This window comes from Coregonus lavaretus (genome assembly GCF_964263955.1).
Source record: "Coregonus lavaretus genome assembly, chromosome: 33".
Classification (NCBI taxonomy): Eukaryota; Metazoa; Chordata; class Actinopteri; order Salmoniformes; family Salmonidae; genus Coregonus; species Coregonus lavaretus.
In genome coordinates this window covers 5,868,056-5,876,947 of record NC_140020.1, presented here as the reverse complement: position 1 = coordinate 5,876,947, position 8,892 = coordinate 5,868,056, and the positions used below count along the sequence as shown (strand labels likewise).

The window sequence follows — 8,892 nt, the reverse complement described above, 5'->3', positions numbered from 1 at the left end:
GAAAAATATATGCACTCACTAACTGTAAGTTGCTCTGGATAAGAGCGTCTGCTAAATGACTCAAATGTTAATGTGGAAGACACATTTTGGTTGAATGCATTCAGTTGTACAACTGACTAGGTATCCCCCTTTCCCTTTCCCTATCAAATTCAGCCCTACAAAACTCTAGCATATCTTGTTGTTTTGTATCTCATTTCTGTATGCTACAAGTCCAGATGGAAGCAATATTCTAATTGAACATGTATACCCAACCAATACCCTAATTGGAGAGAACGGGCTCTTGGTAATGGCTGGAGTGGAATTACATTTACATTTTAGTCATTTAGCAGACGCTCTTATCCAGAGCGACTTACAGTTAGTGAGTGCATACATTATTCTTTTTTATATATAAAACAAAAAATTACTGGCCCCCTGTGGGAATCGAACCCACAACCCTGGCATTGCAAACATGCTCAACCAACTGAGCTACATCCCTGCCAGCCATTCCCTCCCCTATCCTGGGCCAATTGTGCGCCGCCCCATGGGTCTCGATGGATTCGAACCAGGATCTCTAGTGGCACAGCTAGCACTGCAATACAGTGCCTTAGACCACTGCGCCACTCGGGAGACTCCTGGAATCAGTGGAATGATATCAAATACATAAAACAACATGGTTTCCATGTGCTTGATGCCATTCCATATACTCCATTCCAGCCATTATTATGAGCCTTCCTTCCCTCAGCAGCCTCCACGGATTGCTACATTGCTACATTGCTGACTGATAGTCAACCTGCGACTCATTTAACTAGAGCCCAGTTGTTCTCGACCAAGGTACAGGGAGGGTAAGGTAAGTTGCTCTGGATAAGAGCGTCTGCTAAATGACTAAAATGTAAATGAAAAAATGGATCAATGCATGCTCACTGGGTACGGTCATTGATCTTTGAGTGCCCGATGGAGAGATGGAGAGAGAACTTTATAATCAAGGGTCAAAGGTCGAGATAGTTATGCTGATGCACGTATTTGCAACGAATCTCCAAATGGACCCTTGACTACAAAGGGTCAAAAGAACACCAGAGGTAAGAATCTACAGTATGATGACATTAAGTGCCTTTTGTTTGAATCCTCAAATGGAAAGAGAGGATTGATAACACACAACGTACGTAAATCCCATCATGCCATAGAGTTCCTATTTGTTCATGAATTGCAACATGTGTCCAGTCTCTGCCAATGGTTTTATTTGCAGGTTATATTTAGATGGAGGGATGAACAAACTCACTATCTTTTCAGCTCTATTGTGCATACAGTCTGTTCCCCAACACATGCCAAGAGGGAACACATACATTGACAAAAATATAAACGCAACATGCAACAATTTCAAAGATTTTATAGTTCACATACGGAAATCAGTCAATTGAAATGAATTCATTAGGCCCTAAAACATGACTGGGAATTGGTCACAGATAACTTTTTTTTAAAGGTAGGGGCGTGGATCAGAAAGTCAGTCAGTATCTGGTTTGACCACCATTTGCCTCATGCAGCGCGACACATTTCCTTCGCATAGAGTTCATCAGGCTGTTGATTGTGGCCTGTGGAATGTTTTCCCAATCCTCTTCAATGGCTGTGCGAAGTTGCTGGATATTGACGGGAACTGGAACACACTGCCGTACACGTTGGGATCCAGAGCATCCCAAACATGCTCAATGGGTGACATGTCTGGTGAGTATGCAGGCCATGGAAGAACTGGGACATTTTCAGCTGGAATTGTGTACAGATCCTTGTGACATGGGGCCATGCATTATCATGCTGAAACATTAGGTGATAGTGGCGGATGAATGGCACGACAATGGGCCTCAGGATCTTGTCACGGTATCTCTGTGCAGCATTCAAATTACCATTGATAAAATGCAATTGTGTTCAATGTCTGTAGCTTATGCCTGCCCATACCATAACCCCACTGCCACCATGGGGCACTCTGTTCACAACGTTGACATCAGCAAACCGCTCGCCAACACAACGCCATACACGCTGTCTGCCATCTGCCTGGTGCAGTTGAAAATGGGATTCATCCGTGAAGAGCACACTTCTCCAACGTGCCAGTGGCCATCGAAGGTGAGCATTTGCCCACTGAAGTTGGTTACAACACCGAACTGCAGTCAGGTCAAGACCCTGGTGAGGACAACGAGCACGCAGATGAGCTTCCCTAAGACAGTTTTTGACAGTTTGTGCAGAAATTCTTCACAGTTTCATCAGCTGTCCGGGTGGCTGTTCTCAGACGATCCCACAGGTGAAGAAGCCGGATGTGGAGGTCCTGGGCATGCGTGGTTACTCATGGTCTGCAGTTGTGAGGCCGGTTGGACGTACTGCCAAATTCTCTAAAACGACGTTGGAGGCAGCTTATGGTAGAGAATTGAACATTCAATTCTCTGGCAACAGCTCTGGTGGACATTCCTGCAGTCAGCATGTCAATTGCACGCGCCCTCAAAACTTCAGACATCTGTGGCATTGTGTTGTGTGACAAAACTGCACATTTTAGAGTGCCCTTTTATTGTCCCCAGCACAAGGTGCACCTGTGTAATGATCATGCTGTTTAATCAGCTTCTTGATATGCCACACCTGTCAGGTGGATGGAGCATTTTGGCAAAGGAGAAATGCTCACTAACAGGGATGTAAACAAATTTGTGCCCAACATTTGAGAGAAATAAGCTTTTTGTGCGTATGGAAAATTTCTGGGATCTTTTATTTCAGCTCATGAAACATGGGACCAACACTTTACATGTTGTGTTTATATTTTTGTTCAGTGTATATAGGATTCAAGGCATTAATGCAAAATAAGCAAAGTAACAGCAACAGCAGCAGGCCAAAAAAAGTATCTGATGTTTCATGTCCACGTGCTTGATTGTTGCTTGTTGTGATACAGGCATGTGTCAGTGTCATTTATTAACTAGGTGGTCAATTGGTAATTACATTTATTTTGAGAGCTTTGGCGAACTGCCAGCTCAGGAAGACTCTTACCAGTACTGGGGAAAATTACTGAATGTCGCTAGAGAGACAGCTACCACTGAACTGATACAACCCACTGATACCACTGAGCTGATACAACCCACTGATACCACTGAGCTGATACAACCCACTGATACCACTGAACTGATACAACCCACTGATACCACTGAGCTGATACAACCCACTGATACCACTGAACTGATACAACCCACTGATACCACTGAACTGATACAACCCACTGATACCACTGAACTGATACAACCCACTGATACCACTGAACTGATACAACCCACTGATACCACTGAACTGATACAACCCACTGATACCACTGAACTGATACAACCCACTGATACCACTGAACTGATACAACCCACCGATACCAACATTGATTCAACCAGTTTTTGCCCAGTCAGAATATTCATATTAGGGATGTCAATGGTTAACTGTTAATGGTAAGCTTATAGATTTTCATTATTTTTGGACGCTTGCTACCATAATTGAATCAGAAAACAAAGAAAATGAGGTTTAGTTGTAAACTATATGAAACGGTGTCCAAATACAGCGGCAGCACAAGCATCCACTTTTAAACAAGCACCCACCCTGTATGTCATCATCGCAGATCATTAAAAAAAAACACTCACATCCATGCCATTAGTCTGAGGGTTAATATTAAATACAAATTAAAATAATAATAAGTAATGTAGATCTATTTTCCCCTATTGTCACGACTTCCGCCGAGGCTGCCCCCCCTCCTGGTACCGCGTTGGACTACGGGGAGTTTGCTCGCCTCTTTCGGGTCGAGAGGTGGGCGAAAGACTGGTTCATCTGAGGCAGGGGACGAGGACCGCTCAGGAACGAGCGGGCCCTGATCGACCATTTCCGGTGCCACCTAAGGGAGGATGTCCGACGGGAGCTAGCCTGCCGGGATGCCATGCTATCATTCTCCCAACTGGTGAACATGGCCTTCCGGCTGGACAATCTGCTAGCAGCCAGAGGACGTCCTGGTAAGGGTCTGCCCGTTCCCACTCCGGACGACTCTGACCCAGAGCCGATGGAGCTGGGAGGAGCCCCCGGTCGAGAGAGCGCAGGAGGACAGCGACAGTGCCACTGGTGGCACGAAGGGACAATCCACCTCACGTCGCAGTCAACGTTCTTTTGGGTCTGGAGGCGGTAGGCAGGGTACTCACGCATCATCCCACGTGTTCAGAACCCTTTGCGGCGCACTGTACTTTATCTATCTCCTTTCCAGATCATTTGGTAGGTTCCCAGTGTAAGGTGCTAGTCGATTCAGGCGCAGCTGGGAATTTTATGGACAGGGCATTTGCACACCGTCAAGGCATTTCATTGGTTCCCCTAACCATTCCACTCCCCATCAGAGCACTAGATAGTCGACCATTAGGGTCCGGGTTGGTGTAGGAAGTTACTCTACCAGTCACCATGGTTACGCAGGAGACACATGTTGAGCAGATCACCTTTATGATTATTGAGTCTCCTGCTTACCCTGTAGTCTTGGGTATCCCGTGGTTAGCCCTTCACAACCCCAATTTCTCATGGCCGAAAAGGGTTCTTATGGGGTGGTCGCGTGAGTGTCCGGGTAGGTGTCTAGGTGTTTCCGTTGGTGCGACCACGGTGGAAAGTCCATACGGTAACCCCACCATGCGCATTCCCCCCGAATACCATGATCTGGCACTCACGTTTTCCAAGACGCAAGCGACTAAATTACCACCTCATCGGGAGGGAGATTGCGCGATAAACCTTCGGGTTGACGCTGTACCTCCAAGGAGTCATGTGTCTCCCCTGTCGCAGGCTGAAACGGAGGCTATGGAAATATACGTCACCGAGTCCCTGCGCCAGGGGTATATACGTCCCTCCACTTCACCTGCCTCCTCGAGTTTCTTCTTTGTGACGAAGAAAGATGGCGGTTTACGCACGTGCATTGATTATCGACCACTGAATAATGTGACGGTACGATTTAGTTATCCTCTTTCCCTCATTCCTTCAGTGATTGAGTCAATGCATGGGGCCCATTTTTTCATCAAATTAGACCTCAGGAGTGCCTACAACCTGGTGTGTATTCGGGAAGGGGATGAGTGGAAAACAGCATTCAGCACAACCTCGGGGCATTATGAATACCTGGTGATGCCCTACGGTTTGATGAATGCTCCATCCGTTTTCCAGTCCTTTGTGAACGAGGTGTTTCGAGACATGCTTGGTCGTGGTGTGGTGGTCTACGTCGATGACATCCTGGTGTATTTTGCTACGCGCGCCGAGCATGTGTCCCTGGTTCGCAAAGTACTGGTCCGACTGCTGGAAAATTATCTTTATGCCAAGGCAGAGAAGTGTGAGTTTTTTCAGCAGTCAATCTCCTTCCTCGGATATCGCATTACCACCACAGGTGTGGAGATGGAGGGAGACCGCATTGCAGCCGTGTGTAATTGGCCGACTCCAACCACGGTAAAGGAGGTGCAGCGTTTCCTTGGCTTTGCCAACTACTATCAAAGGTTTATTCTGGGTTTTGGCAAGGTCGCAGCTCCCATTTACCTCCTTGTTGAAGGGTGGGCCATCCCGGCTCTGCTGGTCTGCTGAGGCTGATTGGCATTCAGTAGATTGCGGGGTCTGTTCACCTCAGCCCCGGTACTGGCTCACCCCGATTCATCACTACCGTTCGTAGTGGAGGTGGATGCGTCCGAGGTAGGGATAGGAGCTGTCTTATCCCAACGCTCGGGCACACCACCCAAGCTCCGCACCTGTGCCTTCTTTTCCAAGAAGCTCAGCTCGGCGGAGCAGAACTACGGCGTTGGTGATCGGGAGCTGTTGGCTGTTGTGCGAGCTTTGACGGTGTGGAGACATTGGCTCGAAGGGGCGAAACACCCTTTCCTCGTCTGGACAGACCGCCGTAACCTGGAGTACATTCGGGCAGCGAGGAGGCTGAATCCTCGCCAGGCCAGGTGGGCCCTCTTCTTCACCCGGTTTGATTTCACACTCTCATACATTCCGGGTACGAAGAACGTGAAGGCAGACCCACTGTCTCGGCTGTATGACACAGAGGAGAGGCCCAGAGACAACACCCCCATACTCCCGGCCTCATGCATTGTGGCGCCAGTAGTATGGGCGATGGACACAGATATAGCGCAGGCATTACGCACCAGAGCCAGACCGAGGCTCCTGCGGTGGATGACTGGTTTCGGCGCGCGGAGGAGACTTGGGACGCTGCCCACGTTCACCTCCAGCGCGCTGTGCATCGTCAGAAGGCCAACGCTGACCGCCACCGCAGGGAGGCCCCGGTGTTCGTACCGGGGGATCGGGTCTGGCTCTCGACCCGGAATCTGCCCCTCCACCTGCCCTGCCGAAAGCTTAGCCCACGGTTTGTGAGGCCGTTTAAAGTCCTGAGGAGAATCAACGAGGTGACATACAGGTTGTTACTTCCCCCTGATTACCATATTAAACCCTCGTTTCATGTGTCTCTCCTCAGGCCGGTGGTAGCTGGTCTGCTCCAGGAGTCTGAGGTACGGGAGGTTCCTCCACCTCCTCTGGACATTGAGGGGGCCCCGGCGTACTCGGTCCGTTCCATCCTGGATTCGAGGCGTCGGGTGGGAGGCCTTCAGTATCTCGTGGAGTGGGAGGGTACGGTCCGGAGGAACGGTGCTGGGTCCCAAGGTGGGACATCCTCGATCCCTCCCTGTTGAGGGATTTCCACCGTCGCCATCCGACTCGCCCTGCTCCGCGTCCTCCTGGCCGTCCCCGAGGCCGGTGTCGACGCACTGCTGGAGCCGCAGTGCTGGAGGGGGGGGGGTACTGTCACAACTTCCGCCGAGGCTGCCCCCCCCCTCCTGGTTCGGGCAGGCTTCGGCGTTCGTCGTCACCGGAGTACTAGCTACTGCCGATCCCATTCTCATCACTCATTGTCTTGTCAATCACACACACCTGGTGCTCATTCCCCTAATTAGTATGTGTATAAGTATTTCCTCTGTTCCCCTTGTCTTTGTGAGTGATTGTTTGTTGTGAGAGCGTGTAGCTCAGTTGAGCTACTATTCTTAGTGTTTATGCCAAGGTGGATGTGTTCCCTTGTTAGTTTCGTTTTGATGCTTGGAGCGTTTGATTTATGTAAACAGAATAAACTCTGGACTTCGGTATTTTACCTCCTGCGCCTGACTCCTTCCTTCACACCTCGTCACACCTATATACAATACATCTCACAGGCCCTCGTCAGCAGTAGTTTTACTTCCTTATTCTGGTGAAAATATGTGTGAGATGCAAATGTAGGATTTAGTTCCAACCAGAGAAACCTACAGTATTTAGCCCTACCCATTGGTAAAGCAATGTCATATCATTTGAAAAAACAACAAAATCACAGCGCATTGCTTTTTGCTTTTGGGGGTGTCATGAACCCTGCATCCTGAGTCGGTTCCTGCCTGTGTTGCCATTTTTCTGCTCGGAATCTCCAGTTTCCTGAGGGTTCTTGAACGCTCCCTGCCTGGTTGCCGGGCGACGTTGCTAGGCGGGAGATCTCCCGATTAACCGCACCTGCATCTCATCAGCGATCTGCACACCTGGTCCTGATCATCACCTTCATAAGCTCTGACCTGACATCCATTCCCTGCCGGATCGTTAGCCATGAACAGTATGTTTGTCAGTGTATCAGCCTTGGAGCTTCTAGCGTTAGTTTTGTTGTTTTGCACCTTGTTGGCTTGCTGTGTACTTACCTCCGTTTTGTTCTATCTGCAGTCACTCACCCGGAACCTTCACCCAACCCCTGCCTGGTGGTCGGCGGCTGCCGAGCCATTATTGGACCTGCCACTGCACCCCCACCAACTCATCTCCGCCGCCCGCTCTGTTCCCTGGATTATTCAGCATCGCTTTTGAATCTGTTAAATAAAGACTCACCTTCGTTTCAACTCACCTTGTCCTGGTCTGCTTCTGGGTTCTGGCTTAGTAAACCGTGACAGAACGATCCGGCCAGAAATGAACCCAGCGGACCTGGACTCTGTTCGCCATGCCATTACCCATCAGGAGAAGATGTTGGGACAACATAGCATGGCACTACAGGAGATAGCGTTGTCAGTTCGGAACTTCTCTACCAGTCTGACGAGGATCCAGGCTCAGCTCAGTTTGCCGGTGGAGAATCCACTACCGGTTTCACCCATCTCGCCTGCCGCTTCTGGAGCTGTGCCCTTCCGTGAACCCAAGGTTCCGACGCCTGACAAATATGAGGGGGAGTTGGGAGGATGCCGTTCTTTTCTTATGCAGTGTGAATTAGTGTTCGATCTACAGCCCCACTCTTATGCCACAGACAAGGCTAGGATAGCCTTTGTCATTGAATTGCTGCGTGGTAGAGCTCTGGAGTGGGCTTCAGCCGTATGGGAACGACAGGACACCTGCATGGCTTCATACCAGGAGTTCACGGCCGAGATGAGGAGGCTATTTGACCATCCCGTCCGAGGTATGGACGCAGCTAAGCGCCTGTTTTCGCTTCGCCAAGGAACTCGCAGCGTTGCCGACTTCGTTATTGAATTCAGGACATTGGCTGTGGAGAGTGGGTGGAATGAGGAGTCACTGCAAGCGGCCTTTTACCAGGGGCTGTCGGAGCAACTCAAGGATGAGTTGATCTCCTATCCGGAGCCTAGTGACCTGGACAGCTTGGTAGCCTTGTCTATTCGGGTGGATAACAGAGTTCGAGAGAGAAGGAGGGAGAAGCAATGGGTCCCGTCCAATCAATCAGCTTCTCAGTTTCCAGTCGGGTCAGGAGGTGGACCAGAATACGTCGATCATTGTCCACCACACAGGATTAGTGGAGAGGTCCTGCCTCCGGATTCTGAACCCATGCAAGCGGGGCGGCACGGGTTAACCAAGGAGGAGCGCCAACATAGACGTAAGACCAACTGCTGCCTCTACTGTGGTAGTTCGGGACATTAC

General features: G+C 49.7%; 1 protein-coding gene across 2 annotated transcripts in view; it reads left to right on the top strand.

Moving 5' to 3' along the window:
• The first annotated feature begins 778 nt into the window (after window positions 1–778).
• The window catches only part of LOC311108847 (hippocalcin-like protein 1), a 63,299-nt gene continuing 55,185 nt past the window's right edge, over window positions 779–8,892 (top strand). Inside the window, exon 1 of one of the 2 annotated variants that reach the window (XM_084151615.1) lies at window positions 779–826. The gene's annotated coding sequence lies outside the window, so the exon portion shown is untranslated. Of the gene's footprint in view, window positions 1,056–8,892 lie in introns of both variants that reach the window. The other variant, XM_084151612.1, reaches the window with a different exon arrangement.